Here is a 9,124-nt window from a genome sequence, read left to right on the forward strand (position 1 = left end):
TGAAGAAGGGTCCAGACCCAAAACGTCAGCTTTCATGCTCCTCTGATGCTGCTTGGCCTGCTGTGTTCATCCAGCTCTACACCTTGTTATCTAAGAAATCACAGAGAGTTGTGAATGCAACTCAGTCCGTCATGAAAGTTTTCTATCCATTAATTCCATCTACTTTTCCTCGGCCTCATGAAAGCTACCAACATAATCAAAGACACCTCCCACTCTGGTTGTACTCTCTTCTATACCCTTCCATTGGGCAGAAGATACAGAAGTTTGAAAACATGCAGCAACAGATTTAAGAACAACTTCTTCCCCACTGTTACAAGACTTATGAATAATCATCACATACATTAGAGTTGATCTTTCTCTGTACCTTCTCTGTATCTGTAATAATGTATTCAGTGTCCTGTTCTATTATCCTGATGTATTTATGTAAAGTATGATTTATGCAGTTAGCATGTAAAACAATAGTTTTCACAGTATCTTGGTATATGTGATGAGAATAAGTCAAATCAAATCAAAAACTATACAAGGCATTAGTCAGACCACAGCTAGAATACTGTGAACAGTTTTGGGTCCCTAATCTAAGGAAAGATATGCTGGCATTTGAGGCAGTCCAGAGAAGGGTCACTAGGCTGAGTCCAGGTATGGAGGGATTATTTTATCAGGAGAGTTTGAGTAGGTTGAAGTATAGAAGTATGAGAGGCAACCTTGTAGAAACATAAAGATTCATAGTGGACTTAGTAGGGTGGACATGGAAAGGTTGTTTCCTCTTGTGGGAGAGTCTGGGAGCAGAGGGCATATTCTCAGAATAAGATGGGGGAGGGTGCAGGCGCCACACATTTAAGACAGCAATGAGGAGGAATTTCCATGGAATTTTATACTCAAAAGGCTGTCAATGCTGAATTTTTTTTTAGTATATTCAAACTGAGATAGACAGGTTTTCATTCAGTAAGAGCATCAATGTTTATAGGGGAAAAGCAGAAAAGTGGCATTGTGAATTATCAGATCAGAGCTGATATGAAGGGCTGAATGGCCTACTTCTGCTCCTACATCTTACAGTCTTATTACTAATCTTCAATTGCTTCATCCTGACCTTGTCTCCTTCATACCATCAGGAATGGGGTTCCTCATTGATCAATTTAGAATTCCTCTGCTAATGAAGAAGCATACAGCAAGGCGGGAATAACATTCAGACTTGGGCTGAGAATCTCTGAATCATAGAATCCCTACAGTGTGGAAGCAAGCCATTTGGCCCATCAAGTCCACACCAACCCTGTAAAGAGCATCCCATCCAGGCCCAATCTCCCACCCTATCCCTGAAACCCTGCATTTCCCATGGCTAATCCACCTAGCCTGCATATCCCTGGACACTTGTGGGCAATTTAGCATGGCTAATCCACCTAACTTGCACAAGTTTGGGCTCTCTGAGTGGGTTTATGAATGAGAGGATTTATTTTCCACTATCAAGTGTGTATGATTGAGAGCTAGAATTTATTATTTGATTTTCTTTTTCATTTCCATATGGTCCCTGAGGTCTATCCTTGGCAGATATCAGGTAAGCACCCATGGGGACAGCATTGGGATATGAAGGACCATGACATAGAGAATCCATGTGATTCATGAGTTTGCATGGGAGTAGGTGAAGGTGAGGGCATGTAATTGACAGGGACTAGAGGTCCTTGTAAGACAAATGAAACAAAGTCCTGGAGAACTGAGATATCAAGGTGTAGAGCTGGATGAACACAGCAGGCCAGGCAGCACTAGAGGAGCAGAAAAGCTGATGTTTCAGGTCTGGACCCTTCTTCAGAACTGGAGAACTGAGGTGGACTTTCTAATCAACTTGCCATTATACTTCTCCAATTCCATGGCTGCCTACAATCTGCTGCTGAGGTTGGAACACCTGACTCTATACTGCTTCCACCACCCCAAAGAGAAAGTTGAGTCTAAGAAGGCCCTCTAAAGTGAGGTAAATCTGATGAGTCAGGAAATTTCTGTCTTGGCATCAAAAATCCTGGCTCTCTGTGATTTTGAAAGTTCATGGACTTTATTGCCTTTATTAGTACGATAAAATTGTTTGACTATTTACTTGTGTCTATTTCATAGACCAGCTCTATTGACTCCAAAGTAAAGTTATCAGTGTTTGAATGTTTGGCTGCCAGTAACTGATAAATTATCTGCCATAACCGAGCATCTAAACACAAAAGGAAAAAATAGCAACTAATAAGTTTACAACAGGCACTTTGACATTTACAATGAGATGAATGCATGATGATGTGGATAAACTTGATTGCTATGTTTAAAGTATGTGGACAAAGAACAAGGCCAGATGCTCACTTGAGATTGAAAAAAATTATTGAATATGTAAAATCTTGAAGCTGTGTTCCTCTAGTCTACTTTTAAGCAGGGAAATATTGGCTAAGAAATTCAATAGTGTTTAAAAACAGGAGTAGACAATAAGACCATAAGATATAGGAGCAGAATTAGGCCATTTGGCCCACCAAGTCTGCTCTGCCATTGAGTCATGGCTGATATGTTTTTCAACTCCATTCTTCTGCCTTCTCCCCATTACCATTGATCCCTTTATGAATCAAGACCCTAACTAACTCTGTGTTAAATAAACTCAATGACTTGGCCTCTACAGCTCTCTGCAGCAAAGAGTTCCACAGATTAACCATCCTCTGGCTGGAGGAATTCCTCTCATCTTAGTTCTAAAGAGTCATCCCTTCACCCCCAGGCTATACCCTCAGGTTCTAGTCTCTCCTACGAGTGGAAGCATCTTCTCTATTTACACTCAATCCAGGCCTCTCAGTATTTTGTAAGTTTCAATCAGATCTCCTCCTTCCTTCTAAACTCATTGAGTACAGCCCTAGAGTCCTCATATGACAAGCCCTTCATCCCTGGGATCATTCTTGTAAACTTCCTCTGGCCCCTCTCCAATGCTAGCCCATCCTTCCTTAGATATGGGCCCTGAAACTGGTCATAATATTCCAAATGTGGTCTGACCAGAACATTATACAGCCTCATCAGTACATCTCTGCTCTTGTATTCTAGCCCTCTTGAATTGAATGCAAACATTGCCTTCCTAACTGCCAACTTAAGAGAATCGTGAAGTAGGACTGACAAGTCCCTTTGTGTTTCAGATAGCCAAAGCTTTTCCCTGTTTATAAAATAGTCTTCATCTTATTCTTCCTACCAAACTGCATAACTTCATACTTTCACACTTTGTATTCCATCTGCCACTTCTTTGTTCACTGTCCTAGGCTGTCCAAGCCCTTTTGCAATCTGCCTGCTCCCTCAACATTATCTGTCCTTCCACTTCCGTTCGTGTCATCTGCAAACTTAACAACAATGCCCTCCGTTCCTTCATCCAGATTGTGAATGTATAATGTGAATAGTTGAGGACTCAACATGGATCCCTGTGGGACTCCACTGTCACCAGTTGCCATGCTGAAAAAGACCATTTTATCCCCAATCTCTGCCTTCTGCCAGTCAGCCAATCTTCTAACCATGTTAATACCTTATCCCTAACACCATGGGCTCTTATCTTATTTAGCAGCCTTCTGTGTGGCACCTTGTCAAAGGCCTTCTGGAAATCCAGATAGATCACGTCCACTAGCTCCCCTCTATCTAGCTTGGTCATTACCTCCTCAAAAAATTCTAACAGATTTGTCAGGCATGAACTCCCCTTGATGAAGCTATGCTGACTCATCCCTATTTTAATATGCACTGCCAAGTACTGTATAATTTCACCTTTTTTGATAGACTGCAAAATCTTGCCAATGACTGGGGTCAGGCTAACCAGCCTCTCAGTTCCCGTCTTCTGCCTCCCTCCCTTCTGAAATATTAACCATTTTCCAGTCCTCTGGGATCCTCCCTGACTCCAGTGATTCCTGAAGGATCACCACCAATGCCTCTTCAGTCTCCTGAGCTATCTCCTTCAGAATCCTGGAGTGTGGTCCATCTGGTCTGGGTGATTTATCCACCCTCAGACCTTTCAGCTTCCTCTGCACCTTCTCCTTAGTGATGGCTATTACACTGACCTCTGCCCCTGAACATCTTGAAGTTCTAGTATGCAGCTCGTGTCTTCCATTGTGAATACTGATGCAAAGTATGTATTCAGTTCCACCATCTATTCTTTCTTCCTCATTCCTACTTTTCCAGCCTCACTTTCCAATGGTCCAATGTCCATTCTTGTTTCTTTCTCTTACCTTTTATATATTGAAAAAAAGCTCTTGCAATCTTCTATTATATTACTAGCAACCTTACACTCATATTTCATCTTCTCCCCCATTATTGCGTTTTTAGTTATCATCTGCTTCCCAATCTTCCAGCTTCCAGCTAATCTTCATCACACTGTATGCTTTTTCTTTTGCTTTTATGCTGTCCCTGACTTCCCCTGTCAGCCAGATGGGCATCATTTTCCTCTTAGTCCATTTCTTCATCTTTGGAATGAATTTCTGCTGTGCCTCCTGAATTACCCTCAAAAATTCCTCTCATTGCTGCTCCACCGTCTTCCCTGCTAGGTTCCCCTTCCAATCAACTCTGGCCAGCTCTTTTCTCATGACTTTATAGTTACCTTAATTGCAATTGCAGTACCGTTTCATCTGATTCTAGCTTCTCCATCTCAAACTGCAGGGTGAATTCTATCGTGTTATGGTCACTGCCCACTAGGGGTAGCTCCCTAATCAACTCTGCCTCATTATACATCACCAAATCCAGAATTGCCTGTTCCCTAGTGGGCCCTAACACAAGCTGCTCCAAAAAAAAACCTCTCATTTACATTCTATGAATTCCTTTTCTTGAGATCCGCTACCAACCTGACTTTCCCAGTCCATCGGCATATTGAAGTCCCCCATGATCATTGTAAAAGTGCCTCTCTGTCATGCCTTTTCTATCTCCTGATTTATTTTTTTCCTCCACATCCTGACTATTGCTAGGAGGCCTGTACAAACTCCCATCAGGATCTTTTTCCCATTGCGGTTCCTCAACTCTAAGGACACAGATTTTATGCCTTCCGACTCTATATTATTTCTTGCTTTCAGTTTACTTCCTTACTAACTAGGTCACCCCATGCCCTTTGCCCATCTGCCTGTCCTTTCAATAAGGGCATGCATCCTTGGATATTTAGTTCTCAGCCCTGACCCCACTGTGATACCCACAACATCTTACTTGCCAATTGCAATCTGAGCCACAAGCTCATTTACCTTGATTTGTACACGGTGTTCATTTTGTTTAGTTTAAAGCCCTATCCACAGCCCAAGTTATGTGATTCCAGTAATTGGCAAGACTCTGGTCCCATGATTCAGGTGCTATCCATCCCATCAGAACAGGTCTCACCTTCCTCAGTACTGGGTGTCAATGTCCCATGAATTCGAATCAGTTTCTCCCACATCAATCTTTGAGTCACGTGTTTACCTCTTTAGTCTTGTTGACTCTGTGCCAATTAGCTTGTGGCTCAGAGATTATTATCCCTTTTGGATTCTGCTTTTTAATTTAGGCCTTAGCAGCTCAGCAGAAACTCTTTCCTCTTTCCGCCTGTATCAGCGGTACCTTCGTGGACCACAACAGCTGGATCTTTCCCCTCCTATTCCAAGTTCCTCTGCCACGCGGATGAGATCTCCTAAACCAGAGCACCAGACAAGCCAAGCAGGGACCTCTTGATCCTGGCCACAGAGAACAGAGATGGCGTGTGGCTGGGGTAAGAAGACTAAAGCACAAATACCTTGCAGACTGCTGGAAGTTATCTCCCGTGGCTGTCTCTGAAGTATTGTCAGTTGAAACTCTGCAGCCTTCCACTGCCCAAGTTATCACCACTGAGGTAAGAAATCCAGGACAGGTGAATAAACATAGAAGCATTAAGATTTTCCCAGGCTGTTTCTTAATTATTTGCTTTAAATATTATAGACTTTTGGAATTAGTTTGTTAGATAAATGTATTTTTTTACTCATTGTTTGTTGCTAATTACATACAGTTGGGCTGGAATTAAGGAAGACAATCAGATAATTGGAGCAAGAGCAGTGGTAATGATTGTGGAACAGATTATATAGGGAATGGGAGGGATTGTTCACATGAAGTGCTTGTCAGTCAGCAGCTGCCTGTGGGCTCCAACAGCCATAGCAATGGTAGTTGATGCTAATCCTCCTTCTTGTCTCCTTGCTGCATGTCTTAGGAAAATGGCCATAGGAGCCTTTTGTTTAGGTCATGAAGTCTGTGACACCAATCACAGAGATCGTGGCTGTTCTGGGACCAACCTTTATATCCTTGTGATTGCTCTTAAGATTTTTAACCAACAAACATCCGTCAATCTCAATTTTAAAATTTAAAATGAACCCCACATCAATTTCTATTTGCAGATGAGAGATCAAACTTCCATCGTACCTTGTATGAAGACGTTTTTCATAATTTCACTCCTGAAATGTCTTGCTTTAATATTTAAACATTTCCCTCTTGTCTTAAATGCTCCAGTTAGTGGAAATTGTTTCTCTTAGTCCACCTTGTCTCTTCCCCTTGGTATCTTGAACTTCAATCAGATCCTCCCTTAATTTATCAAATTCCAGGTAACACAATCCTAGTTTGTGATTTTTTTCCCGTCTAAATTAACCCTTGGAGTCTAGGTCTAGGAAACATATGCTGCTCTCCTCTAAGGTTAATATATCTTTCTGAATATGTGCTGTTAAGAACTGCTCACAGTATCCAGGTGGGGTTTGACCATGGCTTTTTATAGCTGAAGCATGACTTCTATTCCTTGTATTTTATTCCTCTAGACTTAAATCCAAATTTCATTAGCTTTTCTGATTAGACCTGTGCCTTAGCATCACATTTTAATGATTTCTGTACATGGATTTGTATGATCAGCCGCCAGTAGCTGAAAGCAAGCAGACTGTTGAAGGAGTGGGATCTTTTCCTGTTAAGCATGATGCAGGATGGCAATGGAGAAAATGCCAAGCATTGTATGGAGTCTGTTCCTGATGGTGTAGATAGCCTTGGTTAATTTCATGAAAGAGTAATGAACTGCAAACTATGACATGTTGCCTCATTGGGGAACATTACATCCTCCACAATCCGACTCTCCACTTTGACTCTCCTTTATTAATCTGAATTCACTGCACTTCTGACTTCTGTAAACATTTCTCCCGATATATATTTTAGTTTACTGCATTTGTTTTAAGTAACCTAGGAATGAGGAATGCCTCACCTCAGGAGAACATAGACAAATTGGCAAAATAGGCAGTCAGATGGCAGAATAAAATGAATGTAGGGAAAATGAGGAGAGATGATATAAACTATTCAATTTTAAATGGGTACAGTAACAGAGAGACCTGGATTGTGTTTACATTGATCTTTGAAGGTGGCAGGACAAGTTTGGAAAGCTGCTAAAAAGTACATTGGATTTGACTTTAGTGAGAGAGGATAAAAAAGAAAGGAAATGAGAAATGTTTTATAAATAACTGGTTAAACCTCAACTGAAATTTTAACATTGAGACATGCATGCAGCAGCAGCAGGTTTCTGCAGATCAGGAAATAAAAGATTTAAGATCAGACTTTGCTGTGCCTTTTGACACATACATGGCAGTAGCATCCCACTTCTGGATCTCCCAATCAAATAGAGTGATGACTCATACCTGACTGTCAAAGGAGTTCTGTTTAAAGGGACCCTGGCAATTCTAATTCATTAAGTTTCCCGGTGCCAAAACACATTAATTTGCTAGTTTATGATGCAGTGGGAAGATTGACCTCTCACCATAGGTCTTGGAAACATTCACTGAAATGATACTGCTGGCACTGAGGTCCACAGAAATGTGTTATTCGTGGTGAAAGGGAAGAAGAGACCAGCATTTATAGGTAACAAGGTGTAGAGCTGGATGAACACAGCAGGCCAAGCAGCATCAGAGGAGCAGGAAGGCTGACGTTCGGGCCTAGACCCTTCTTCAGAAATGGGGGAGGGGAAGGGGGTTCTGAAATAAATAGGGAGAGAAGGGGAGGCGGATAGAAGATGGATAGAGGAGAAGATAGGTGGAGAGGAGACAGACAGGTCAAAGAGGTGGGGATGGAGCCAGTAAAGGTGAGTGTAGGTGGGGAGTGAGGGACGAGATAGGTCAGTCCAGGGAGGACGGACAGGTCAAGGGGGCGGGATGAGGTTAGTAGGTAGGAGATGGGGGTGGGGCTTGAGGTGGGATGAGGGGATAGGTGGGAGGAAGGACAGGTTAGGGAGGCAGGGACGAGCTGGGCTGGTTTTGGGATGCGGTAGGGGGAGGGGAGATTTTGAAGCTTGTGAAGTCCACATTGATACCATTGGGCTGCAGGGTTCCCAAGCGGAATATGAGTTGCTGTTCCTGCAACCTTCGGGTGGCATCGTTGTGGCACTGCAGGAGGCCCAGGATGGACATGTCGTCTGAGGAATGGGAGGGGGAGTTGAAATGGTTTGTGACGGCAAGGTGCAGTTGTTTAGTGCGAACTGAGTGTAGGTATTCTGCAAAGCGGTCCCCAAGCCTCCGTTTGGTTTCCCCGATGTAGAGAACGCCACAACGGGAACAGCAGATGCAGTATACCACATTAGCAGATGTGCAGGTGAACATCTGCTTGATGTGGAAAGTCTTCTTGGGGCCTGGGATGGGGGTGAGGTGGGAGGTGTAGGGAGGTGTAGCACTTCCTGCGGTTGTAGGGAAAAGTTCGGTTCGCACTAAACAACTGCACCTCCCAGTCGCGAACCATTTCAACTCCCCCTCCCATTCCTCAGATGACATGTCCATCCTGGGCCTCCTGCAGTGCCACAACGATGCCACCCAAAGGTTGTATGAACAGCAACTCCTATCCTGCTTGGGAACCCTGCAGCCCAATGGTATCAATATGAACTTCACAAGCTTCAAAATCTCCCCTCCCCCTACCGCATCCCAAAACCAGCCCAGCTCGTCTCTGCCTCCCTAACCTGTCCTTCCTCCCACCTATCCCCTCCTCCCACCTCAAGCCCAACTCCCAACTCCTACGTACTAACCTCATCCCGCCCCCTTGACATGTCCGTCCTCCCTGGACTGACCTATCCCCTCCCTAACTCCCCACCTACACTCACCTTTACTGGCTCCATCCCCGCCTCTTTGACCTGTCTGTCTCCTCTCCACCTATCTTCTCCTCT

This window comes from Rhincodon typus, chromosome 1 (assembly GCF_021869965.1).
Source record: "Rhincodon typus isolate 14 chromosome 1, sRhiTyp1.1, whole genome shotgun sequence".
NCBI classification, from domain to species: Eukaryota; Metazoa; Chordata; class Chondrichthyes; order Orectolobiformes; family Rhincodontidae; genus Rhincodon; species Rhincodon typus.